The following is a 12652-nucleotide window of genomic DNA, read 5'->3' as shown; positions in this document are numbered from 1 at the left end:
TTCCAATTTTGGGAAACTTAACTGAAAGTTCCAAGACAGCAGCTTAACAGTTAGTCAATTGAACAGTTAAGGAAATAAAGCTTAATTGGTGACTGATTCTTCAGTGTTTTTTTTTTAAATTTCAGGAGAAAGGGCTAATGAAGAATGCAGAGATCTCTCAATATTTAAAGCAATTAAGTTCAATCCAATTAATTAAAATCACTCTTGCATACATGTACAAATATACAGAAATTACAGAAGATAAAAAGAGAAACAACTTTTTTACTTTGTAAAACTCCTTATCTTCTTTAATGAAATGAAGTCTGTAATAATAAAAATGTTTAATAGAAAATGAGATTTTATACTTTATATAAATGAAGCTGTAGAAAGGGTTGCAGTACTCTTGTAAGTTTAATTCTTCATGTTATTCCTTTCAAAGGACTATGTAATATGTTCACATTATTGGCAAATACTGTAGCTTTTTATGACCTTCTAAAGTAAAAGAAAAATTTTATGTATTGATTTTTACTTGTAGAAAAACTAACTTTTATATTATATTCTTCAAATGTCAAATACTTTCAAAGATTCTTTGTGATAAAATAAAATTACAGTCAATGTTTTTTGTTTTGTTTTGTTCTCTGTGTGTGTGTGTGTGTGTGTGTGTGTGTGTGTGTGTGTGTGTGCTCTAAGAAAATCTATGCAAAACATAAGGCAGGGAGAAAGTCCCAATTGGATCTATAAACTACTCTGTATTTAGTGAAGAACCAAAACATAGTCTTTCAAAATCTGTTAGTGGAAATGAAAGTAAATGTTGTGTGGCCAATTCCTAACATTAAAGAAATGAGTTAGAGAAAAAGAACACTATAAAATCAATAATACTGTATAAGCATTCTCCTTTGAAAAGTAGGAATAAAGGTTTTTAAGACCAATTAAAGCAGATAAAAATGAATAGTAAGAATTAAGGGAGAAATGAATGAATAAAAATTGGGAACTAACAGAAAATAACCCGGAACTGCATGCTTAAAAAAAGGTTAATAAACATGTTAAACCTCTATGCATATTAACCAAGAGAAATATTCTAAGTCTGACATGCAAAATCAGTACTTTGAATGCTAATATCATATGAAAAAGCATAGGTGGGTGTCTTAAAAATCAAGCAAATGCCTTACTATATACTAATCTATAATGATCTAGTGAGCATGGCATTTTCAAAAAATAAACATAGATAAGTGGGACAGAATAGAGAATCCAGAAAAGCTACACACAAATGTAGTTAACTGGTTTTTGCAAAAGAAATAGAGCAACTCAGTGAAAGATTATCTTGTCACAAAATGCTGCTGCAACAATTGAACACCAACATGTTTTAAAAGTAAGTCTCACCAATCATATCTCAAAACTTTTACAAAAATTGAGTTGCAATAGATCATAGAAACACATGTAAAACATTATAAACTTTCTAACAAAAATTTTGAAAACTATTTAGATGACTTTGGGTCATACAGTGAATTTTTAGGTACACTATCACAAGCATTGTCCATGAATCAAAAACTTATTGTTAAACCTAGAGAAAATGGTGTATTTCTACTCTGCAAGACACCTACTGAAGATAACAAATGACATATGGAGGGATAATCTATTTTCAAAGCACATATGTGATAAAAGCAAAAATATTCAAAGAACTCTTAACATTCTACTGGTTAGAAAACAAACAACCCATGGAAAAAAAAATAACAAAAGATCTGAACAGACATCTCACATTTGAGGAAGTACATACAGCAAATAAACTTAGGAAAGATGCTTAACATCATTGTTCATGAGGGAATTATAAAAAAAAAAAATGAGAACTACTGCTACTTAGCTAGGAGAAGACTGAAGTCCAGGAAGCTGACAATACAAAATGCTACTGAGCATGCAGTGTTTTAGGGACTCCCATTCACTGCTATTGAGAATGAAAAACATTACAGTGATTTCGAAAGAAGCTTGTAATATCTTACTATGCTAAATGTAGTTTTACCATATGATCCAGTAATGACATTAGTAAGTATTTAGCCAACTGAGTTAAAAACGTTCATATGCTCAAAACCATGCACACTAATATTTATTCATTATTGTCAAAGGCTAAAATCAAGCAAGATGCCTTTCAGATAAATTAATAATTAACTGTGGTACATCCAAACAGTGGAATATTATTTAGTGTTAAAGTAAATTAAATTAGTAAGCCACAGAGTCCTTGAAGGCATATTCTGAAAGAAGGAAGCATTTGTGAGAGGTACGTACTGTACAATTCTACTAAAATGAAATGACATTTTGAAAAACAACACTACAGAGATAAAAAATAAGTATTTTAGAGGACTAAGATGTAATACAGAATGACAGAAATGTAAAGGAAGCATAATGTATGTATTGGGTGGTAAAATTATACTGCAAATACTGCAAGGGTTAGTGAATGATTTTATGCATTTGCAAAAACCTACAGATTTAAAACACTATGAATAAATCTTAATATATGCATGATCTAGAAGACTGAGAAATTCAAAGAAAGACTGTAAACTATCATTAGAATACCCAACTGTAATACAAATGAAAACTCCTTGAAGCACACCAAAAATGACCTAATTAACTTTGGAGAACAAATGGAGTCTATAAAGCTAGAACAATCAACTACCTTCATGCACTTTAGGATTCAAGTTGACATAGACTAAAAATTATGTTAGATAATGAATATCTGAAATAATTTATCTCTGTTGACAGAAATTTAGATATCAAATAAGAACAGGAGACTAGGAGGATCCATGTACTTACAAATATAAATGTTGGAGACATCAGTAGCTTTATGAAGGCCAGTTTTTGAAATTTGAAATATTTAAAACATGTATGGCTGGTTATATTCCTGAGGAATCCTATGATGCCATAAAATGCATCCTCAAAAAATGCTATGGTAGTACGTTAAATGGGCACAGAATCCAACTGGTAACAACTCCCAGTACCAAAGCTGACCAACCAAATAAAGTATTATGAGCTTATAGCTCATGACATATTATTTATAATCCTTATTTTTACAAAATTATAAAAAATGATTAAAATGGTATATAATATATAAAATTATAAATACAAAGTACATTACCTATAGTATCTAATTACAAAATAGTAAGTATCCATGATACTTGCTATAGTAATATGAATTAATGATTGAATAATTTAGTAAATGGCAGAGAAGGAACAAAAATCCCAAAACAATGTCTAAGATAAATTATGTAGCTATTTCACTCTAAATGAAGGTGAGCCTAGGTCTTCACTTGTTAAATGTAACACAGGCATAGGACTTACTTATACATCATGAGAAAGGAGAAAAACTGAGTAATGTAAGGTATTTTTATAGTGGACAATTATAAGTATTGTTTCAGCTAGGTGATAAAAATTAAAAGTGAACAGTTATGTTAGTACTTTTGATATAATTTGGTGAAAATGATATTTTCTTCTGTGATCTCCTTCCTCAAACCCGATAAGAAATCATAAAAAAAACTGATTAATTCCATAGGGAAGCATCCTACACAAGAACTAAACTATATTCTTCAAAACTGTCAAGTGATAAAAAAAAGAGAAAGTTTGAGAAGCTGTCACAGCTGTAAGGAGCTCTAGAAGACCTGAGAATGAAACGTGATATGCTTAATGAAATCCTCCAGTAGAAGAAAAGAAATTAGAATAAGTGAGGGCATTCTGAGCAACCCATGTCCCTGAAGCAATGGTGGTGTATCAACATTGGTTCACTAATTTAGCAAATGTAGCAACTAATGTAAGACCACAAGAAGGGATTCTCTGTTTAGCAGCTTGTTGCTTGAGAACTTTAGGTACTATGAGTTCTGTTATTCTGTAAATCAAAACTTCCGTGAAAATCAAGAAGTCATTTAAAAATGTTCTCATATTTTGTGACATGGTTTTAAGCCAAAGACTTGAAGTTGAAATTATGTTCCTGATAACCTGTCTCCTTTCCACTGTCATTGTGGGTCATCATCTCCCAGAGATGCTAGCAAAATAAACACAAGGTTCCAGAATGACTATCAAACTCATGTTCAGACTCAAAACCAAGAATTTAACTACTGTACTCAGTAGATGTATCTGGTTTAGCCACAAAGCATCTTGGTGAAATCTAATGGAATATCTGGAGAAGGGTACTGGACATGAGTCCAAGCGCTTTAGTTCTCTGAGGCTTTGTGCCCCAGTCCTAAGCCATTTTTGCAGTTTTAATAGAGGATGTACATGTCTCCTAGGTTTTGTCTGAATTGATATCATATGGGCTTATTCGTGGCCCCTTATATTTGTGAAAAAAATATACAAATGAGGTGAATTTTTACTGTGTTTTAGTTGTGTTTTCTTACTATATATGAAGGGGAAATATTTTCTTTTCAAAGTTCACAATCAAGTATGCTCCATAGAAAAATAATGGATCTTGATTTGAACATTAAACAAAAAAGACTATCTCCGGGAATATTTGTTCAGTATTGCTATAGTTTTCTCTTTTCAAGAAGAGGTAAAAAAAAAAGAATGCAAAATGGGCAGAGGCACCACAAAAAAAAAAAAAAAAAAAAAAAAAAATCCTCAGTGAGACAACCACTGTACCTCAGTATTTTAAGATATCAAATGTAAACATAGGCTTATAAAGACAGTTTTGTGCCAAGCCACAGTTGATCTTGGGCAAATCATTAATCATTGGGTAAATCATTAATTTATAACACAATAATAAGTATAATGAATATTTACATGTATTTGTAATTATATAAAATGCAATTGTAGTTTCTTGGCTTTATTGAAAGCAGGCTCATTAAGATTGTCAAAATAAACTTTAGAAAAAAATATTACCTTTTTATTGTTTAAATTTCCTTAGTAATTTAAATAAAATATTTCTAAATAATGTTACTAATTTCTATATGGCTAGCTTTTAAGTTTCAGTACACTTTACTAGTTTTAGTGCTCTGGAGAAATTAAACATTTAAAAGGTAAGACGAAACAGCAATTATCACCCAGGAGGTCCGCATTGCCAAAAGGTCGCTGTGGATCTGGAGGGGTTCAAGAAGGTCAATTCCACAAGTGCCCAGGGTAACCTGTTTGTGGAGTGCACAAACATTAACAGGACCCTTTCAGCATTGGGAAATCTCATCAACACCTTAGCAGATAGAGAGAAAAAGAATCAGCGTGTTCCCTACAGAGACAGTAAGCTTTCTCCCTTGTTAAAGAATTCTGTTGGAGGAAATCCTCAAACCACAAAGACAGCTGCTGTCTGTCCTTCTTTGTTCTAGAACGACACATGTATCACTTTGAAGTATGTTAACTGTGCAAAAGACATTAAATCTTTTCTGAAGAGCAATGTTCTTAATCTCAACAATCGTATCTCAGTATGTGAAGATCTGTAATGAGCAGAAAGCGGAGGCTTTAACGTTAGAGGAAAAACTGAAAGCTTGTGAAGGACAGGAAGCCTGCACTGATCAAAACCCATGAAAACATTTATATGGGACTAAGTTATAAGTCTCAGGACCCACTTGCCTTAACACTGTCACGTCCTAAACTCACTTTTGTTATTTTGTTCGTGAATACTTTCTTATTCATTTTGACTTTTATAAATATTATACTAAAATATTAGGCGTGAGGACTATTGAGCCTGTTTTTCTTTCTTTCTTTCTTTCTTTCTTTCTTTCTTTCTTTCTTTCTTTCTTTCTTTCTTTCTTTCTTTCTTTCTTTTTGACAGCCTCAAGTTTTATGCCCAAGGTAACTATTTGACTTTCTTTACACTGACACTGTGTTAAGTGATTTATTTTTTATTTTTCATCATTTAACTCAATCAGGTAATTCTAACATCAAGAAGTTTAAGCGACTTTTTAAAATAAGGACCAAAGTAATTTGGTGAATTAAAACACTTAGATCGTCCTAATACCAGAAAGGGAAAAAGGATCTTTTAAATGAGTAGGGGGAAAAATAGGAAAGAGCAATAAATAGACAAATAAATAAATAAATAGCAGAGAAGGAAGGAAGGAAAAAAGGAAACAGAGGGAAAAAGGATTAAGGAATCTTTATAAATGTTCTCTACAGAATAAGTGGTTTTTGTTTAAAAAAATTAATGTTTCTTAAATTACCAGGGACAGAATTCAAAGCAGATGAGAGCAACTCTTAGGAACTTCCTCTTGAAAATATCAAAGATATCCACAGATATGAGCTAGAAACAGAACATGCCAAGGTTAAGGATGGAGAGAGAACTTTCTTCTTGCTTGTTTTGCTGTCACATTAATGTTTTTCTCTTCCTGAGGGCACAGAAAACACATCATACTGGAGCACATTTCCATATAAGCCATCTACTGTGATATATTAAATCAATTTATCAGTAACTTTAAGGAATTATAGCTGTTTTCTTATGCGATCAAGTAAATAAATATATCTCATGCCATATTTTAAATTTTACTAACATTTCTAATTTTTTTCAAACAATCACATATGCATTCAAAAGTATTGATTGAGTGCTTGATCTAAAAGAAAATTGTTTCTGAGTTGTAAAGTTTAAAATGGGAAAAAAGCCCTTGCATCCTGTTTTCTTTATTTAGATAGGAACAAGAAGAGAATTGGCTAGAAAAAAATCAGATGTAATATCTGTACTATTTTAGTTCAAAATATTTTATTGTAAACAACTGATGGCAAAGTCCTCACATATGTCTGAGAAAATACATGTTTAACAAAATAAATTCCTTGGATGCCAGCTTATTTTCAGTTGTTTGCCTGAAAGTCTCTACTACAAAACCAAACAAGGCTGTGTATGCTATTATATACATGGACTGTGAAGATGAAATAGGAAATTACAAATTGAAGCACAATGCGGAGACTTTCCTTGATGTTTCTTGAGAAGTACCGCTTAATGTTAAAACTTACAATGCATAAAGATGCAAGCACAGCACTTCCAAGCTATCTGCAAGATAATTAGATCAGAGCCTGGATACCAGAGGGTGAAAATTTTTCAGACTATAAGCATAGGCAACTTTTAAAAATCTAGGATTTATGTAGAAATACAAAAAGAAAGATATGTGATATTAAAGAGAGATTGAAGATTTAAAAATATGCATGTATATTTCATTTTCAATCATCTTTATTTTCTTACAATATCTCTTTGAAAAATCAGAAACAATTAAATTCCAGTAGATAAAGTATCTACTTAGCGGATGTTTTTTTCATATTTTACCAATGGTTGATAGCAAGATAGTGTTGTAGCAAGTAAAGTTTATTATAAGACAATTAGTTTGTAAACACTTCCATTTTCTGTATTTACCATTTTTTACCTTTGAGTGAAAGTATATTTATTCTATGTAACCACAAGTTTAACTATATTAAATGGACTTATTCATTATATATTAGTAATTGATTAGACAATTCTAGATTTTCCTCCTTTTGAAGAAACTCTTAATAATATGTGTGAATTGTATTAATTTATTTAATGAATCTGTGCCACTTATAATTCCATCAACCATTAAAGAGAAAAATGTTCCCCACAGAGTGGTAAATGCTGCATGGACTAATGTACAAGGTGTGATCATAAAATACAGTTCACGTATAATTTTAAAAAATACTACAGTAAAAGACACATTGACATTAGTGCCCCTCAAAACACTTCCCTTCACATTGGACACTTATCCTGTTGTTTGTGCCACTTTATGAATCAGCTCTGGAAGTCATCTTTTTTAAGTGTCCTTAGTTGTACTACCATGGCTACCTTCATGTCTGAAATCAATCCAAAACGTTTTCCTTTCATGGCTGTTTAACTTCAGGGCAGAATCAGAAGTTTTGGTATAGACACAGTGAATTAGGAGGTGGATAAGGATACACAATGATTTTTTTTTTTATTTGACAGAAATTGCTGTAAGCATTTTGAATGCATTCAGAACATGGAGAGAGTCATTAAAAGACACTCATGAGAGAGGACTCACAGAACAAATCTGAAAAATAGCTAGAACAATGGGACAAGTGTGTTTGAAGAGGAACTGATAACAATGTATCTTTACTATAATACAATTTTAATTTGTAATTATTCATCATATTTATTGATTGTACCTCATAAATGAGTCACTTATAAAAGTATCAGCCACATTTACAGAAATTGAGGATTCAGGTCCTCGTCCACCCTTCCCAATCACAGGAAGTGATGGGGTGGAATGTAGGGATAGAATGGAGAAGAGGGACAAAAGCCTGATAAACAAAATGAGCTCTCCCATAAAAGTTCTTTGTATTCTAATACCAAAATCCAGTGAATATTTTAGATTTCAGAGCATAGAGTGTTAATGATGCAAATAGAAATTAGCAGGGTTATTCAAGTTTATCCAGCTGAGCTCTGTTATCATGTGAATCTTCATAAGTAAATTAAAAAAGTCAAACCATACAGAGAAATAGTGTTGCAAAGACCTAGCCTTTATCCCCTCTCCATGTTCCTGCTTATAACAGCTACAAAACTCATGGAAATAGATTTTTCTCTAGAATATCTGTAAGTGAAGAAATCCTTAGGAACCTTAATTTTACCACAATGAATATTATTTTGTACTTCAGTAAAAAAAATACATAATTTTTAGGGCATAACATGGAGATTTTTTAAAAAAGACTTGGTTAATGTGGTACAGACTGAGAAGTGCAAAGGCCTAAAGTTACAAAGCTAGAAATGCAGGAAAACAAGTGGTTCCGGAATTTGGCTGCAGGGATTGAGAACCAAGAGAGCTGATGGTATAAGTTTGGGTCCAGAAAAGCCAGCAGGCTTGACACCCAGAAACAGCTGATGATTTAACCCATGTTGTATTGTAGGAAAGAACCTCTAGTGCAGGTCAAAACCATCAGTTAGGATTTCTTTTTACTTTCAAAATGGGCAGGCTCTTTGTTTCATTCTGGCCTTTACGTTTTGGAGGAGGGTCAGCCACAGCAACTTAGTGTACAGATTCCAGTGTTTCTCTCATCCAAAACAGCCCTACATAAACACCTAGAATAATGAAAATCAATGGTCTGGGCACCTGGTGGGCCTATCAAGTTATCACTTAAAGATAGTCACTATCAAATTCTGACCACTGGAACTGCAAGGTAATAGAAGTGTATCATTACAAAATCAGTGTTTGTGGTAATTTGCTTTAGCAATAATAGGAAATTAATAAAAAGTCGCAGGGAGAAGCTGAAGTTCAAAAGGATAAATGGGAAGAAAGAACTCCTTAGTGACACTTTGTCAGTCCATTCTTTCCTACTTCCATGCAAGTTGCCCTCTATTTTCTACCTCCTCTCTCTCTCTCTTTCTCTCTCTCTCTCCTCTTTGTATTAGCATTTAAATGATTTCATTTTTCTATACTCTTAAAAATAAAGGTTATCTTACATTCTGTGCATGCATTATGATCACCCAATTTCTTACCCAATTCAAGCTGCTATATCAAACTACCATCTAGTGTGTAACTTATGAATGATAGGAAAGTTATTGTTTTGTAAGGCTGAAAGTCTAGTTTCAGCATATTTAGGTTCTGATGAAGATCACCTCTGGATTTCAGACTGCCAAATTCTTGCCATGTGCTCAAATGACAGAAGGGATGAGGACATTTCTCATAACTCTATTTCTAAAGTCACTGATCTCATTATTGAAGGTTTTGCTCTCATTTCTCCACTTCTTACTGCTGTCATAATGGGGATTAAGATTTTAAAATACAAATTCTTGTATCAGGGGTAACATAAACATAAAGACCATAATATGTAAGTTTCTCTCAATTATTGTCTCCTTATTCTGGAAATTCTTTATTTTTTAATCTTCATTCATGTATTGTGGACTCATGCACCAGTCCAAAAACAACCTGATTTCTATGTCTAGCATATGAATGTAAATGTGAGATTTGTTGGTACATAGATAATTTTGATCTTATTTTGTTTTCTTCTGTCTAATATTTGACACCACAGTTTTCTGAAATACTGACCACATTTTCATTGCTTCTTTTTCTGTCTAGGGATTTTCAATTTGTTTTTCATGTCATTTTTTTGCTAATAGAGCTCTGCCATCAACTGTGTTTCCTGAAATCTTTCTAAACCTGAAGTAGAATCCTAAGCCTTAATTTCAGAGTTCCTTAAATTCTGTCAAACACCAAATGTTGCATGTAATTTATTTAGATAGAGTTCAAAGTATGCATTACTTGGGAAAATGGTGAAATTCAGTGATTTTCTGGTAGTCAGTGATTCCCCAGAAATCAAAACAAAGAAAACCACCCAAATGGGACCATTGGTCGATTTCCATAGTATAAACAGTTCTGTGTTGGCCAATTTCAATCTAACAAAGGTTTATCAAGGCCTCAAAAATGTTTTGAAATATTTAACAATGGACCTTATTAATTAATAATTATGCCTATGATCCAATATAAAGTAACTAAGAAAAAGGAAAAATAGCATGATATAATTATAAGTAGGTATCAGCTTTAAATAATGTAAATCGGTATCCTACAGCTTGAAGTTGCCCTTTGAAATCCCCATATTGGCAATTTGAGTTCCTGGCATCATGAAGTAGGTTTGGATAATGCTGAAGGAGTTACTCACTCTTCAGAGAGGTAGCATCACTCCTTTCATTGTGCTCCCTTGCTCCATGAAGCATGGGACCTGTCAACACTTGATGCTCTAACATAAAGGAAACCTAGAACTTGCTTTGAGGAAGGAAAGAACTCTGTCTGGCCACCAGTGTGGTCTTCTGCTCTGCAGAGCCTACAGGATGACTGCAACATCCTGACTCTGCCACCCGCCTGCAGGGTGACTTTAGGTGACACCTCCTCCTGGCTGGTAAGGATTCACGCAAATAAGGTACTGAAACACCAGGCACATCATTATCTGGTGTGAAGCTCCTGAAGATGAATCAGAATTGGGACAGATCTTCAGAGCTCCTGGTCTGCCAGAGAAACAAGAGATTAGTATTTAGGTTTTAATAGCAAGAGCCCTCAGGCCATCAGAACCGGGAGGCAGTGAAGGCTAGGGAAACCTATCAGCCTCACCCCACAAGCCTTCTGGTCATCATCAGATCTGATAACTAGTGTGGGGTAGGAGAGGCAGACAGCCAAGCCCCTGAATGTCTGATGCCTTCAGGGGAGTCTTAGTGTAGCTATGAGTATCTGAAAAAGCCTATCCCACACCCCACCTCCTCCTTGGGAAACCTAGGTTAGGAGAAACTCAAGTGCTTGGTCCATTCCCCTAGACCAAGTATGGGTAGACAGCATAGGAAGTACCTGAGACCCCATGACCAGCTTGTCCAGAGGAACCAGGGAAAATATCAAGATGAAGGAGAAAAAGACAATGTCAGACTTCCAGCCCACACAAAAGAAGTCCAGGACACATAGTCATGGAAAAATTTGAAAGTCAAGCACCTGAAATTTCTGAAAGGGTAGCAAGTAAAACAAAACAAAATAAAAAATTCATGAGGTTGTAGAAGTAATCATGTCAGAAATGATATAACTGGTAAAAGAACAAATGACAAATGTAATAAATGACTGGTGAGTATATCTAAAAGAGGCATAGATAAATAAAAAAGGAGCATAGGAAAACCACGGAAACCTTGAGCGAACAATATAGGAAGAAATTACAATGCAAGACACAGATTCAAAATGATATCCAGGAAATTAAAAATTCCATTGAAAACTTGGAGACTGGCAAAACCACTTGAAAGAAGACAGACTTTCAGACCCTGAAGATAAGATTGCAGTTAGCAATCACAAAAGGGAAGATCTCTTACAAATATAGAGGAACCAGAAAATAACAATTCAATAGCTTGGAGACAATACAAAGAAAAAGAATTTAAGACTGGTAGATGTCCTAGTAAAGTCAGGTGTCAACACAAATGACATAAAAAGGACTATTTACAGACATAACAGAAGAAAACTTCCCACGCATGGGAAAGGCACTGCGACACAGATAAGTGAGGTATATGGTGTTACAGCTGCCCATAACCAAAATAAATCTATTTCTAGATATATAATAATCAAGATCTCAGAAATTCAGCACAAGAACACAGGTCACCTGTAAATGAAAACCCGTAAGAATCACAGCAGACTTCTCAACACAAACCTTCAAGTCAAAAAGAATTTGGAGTGAACTGTTTTGAGTCCTGAAAAAAATATTACTTCCATCCTGGATTGATGTACCCTACAACACTATCTTTCAAAATGTAATGGATAAATAAAATACTTTAGTCTTGAAGAACAACAAAAGGAATTCAGATCATCAAGCCAACCCTTCAAAGAGGGCTGAAGATATTCTAGAGGGAGATAAAGATGACCACAGTTCCAGGAACAGCAGCAGAGGGAATCACTGAACAAGCAAAACACAATGTGTAGTGCCAGTGCCAGGAGGATCGCATGGCAGAGATGAGCCAGTGCATGTGGGTTATGAGCATTAATGTAGAATATGTCAATTCACCCATTAAAAGAAGCATGGGTAGAATGGATTATGAGACAAGATCTATCAGTATGATGTGTACAAGAAACATATCTGAGTTGAAAAGAAATTCCTGACCTGAATCTCAGAGGAGGGAAGACAATGCTCCATGTAACAGGGACCCAGGGAAAATCAGGCATAACTTGCATAGTAACACTCACAGAATGGATAAGAAAATATAATATTTTTATGCAATCAAAAGGTAGTCAACTATAAAGAAGGA

Source organism: Cavia porcellus, unplaced genomic scaffold (genome assembly GCF_034190915.1).
Source record: "Cavia porcellus strain 051 isolate PalLab524CR breed Dunkin Hartley unplaced genomic scaffold, mCavPor4.1 scaffold_1, whole genome shotgun sequence".
NCBI lineage: Eukaryota > Metazoa > Chordata > Mammalia > Rodentia > Caviidae > Cavia > Cavia porcellus.
This window is presented reverse-complemented; position numbering follows the sequence as displayed.